Source organism: Myotis lucifugus, unplaced genomic scaffold, assembly GCF_000147115.1.
Source record: "Myotis lucifugus unplaced genomic scaffold, Myoluc2.0 scaffold_27, whole genome shotgun sequence".
Taxonomy (NCBI): Eukaryota; Metazoa; Chordata; class Mammalia; order Chiroptera; family Vespertilionidae; genus Myotis; species Myotis lucifugus.
This window is the reverse complement of record NW_005871075.1, coordinates 623,400-624,351: the sequence shown is the minus strand read 5'-3', so window position 1 is coordinate 624,351 and position 952 is coordinate 623,400.

The window sequence follows — 952 nt, the reverse complement described above, 5'->3', positions numbered from 1 at the left end:
CATGGATTTATGAAAAAATAACTGGGCTGTCATCCATGGCAGTGCTAACAAGCCAAGTTGAAGGTTGAGGCCATCTGGTCTCCACCTTGAGCATCTGTACTTGTGGGGAAAATCTAACCCTGCAACACTATGCACACAAATGCTTAAAAACAGGAGCTCCGTGATCCCTTTTTTGGAATATCAATCAGCTTCTGATTGGCTTACTTTGGTGGTAACTAGAGTCACAGGCATTATTTTCAAGGGTAAGAGAACAAAAGGGTAAAAGAAAACTCTAGCACACAAAAGCTTCCCGTGCTTGTTGGCGTCAACCACCTCTGCAGGTTATAATTTCCTAACACACCAGCGCCACGGCTGAGGCTCCCACAGACTCTTCGTGTATTCAAGGTAGGAGCAAGGTTTATGAACACATTTAAATCCATTGGTACCCCCAAAGTCTCTTCAGACCTGTTTGTGATGAACATGGTACCTCACTCCCTAAACACCCATTAAATAAGGTATCGATTCGGTTCTGCAAGCTCTAGGACAGACAGTGAGCCAGGCCACGATGGTCTGCAATGGCACACACGGTCACGGAATTGTCCCCTCTCCCTCTTCTTGGGTCATAATCAACTCTTCTCTCTTCCTTGCCCCCCACAGTCCAGTGGAGTCCATCCTGTATCAAGGGATAAGGATGTGATGGATGTTTTATTTTTATATTTTTAGAGAGAGAGAGGAAGGGAGAGAGATGCATCAATTTGTTGTCCCACTTATTCATGCATTCATTGGTTGACTCTTGTATGTGTCCTGACCAGGGATCAAACCCATAATCTTGGCCTATGGGGACAATACACTAACCCACTGAGCAACCCAGCCAGGGCATGATGGATATTTTAGAGGCCATTTCCACATCCAAGAAGCGGGCCTTTCTGCTAACTTTTAGGTTAGCAGCAAGCACTCAGGTCTTTGAGGAAAA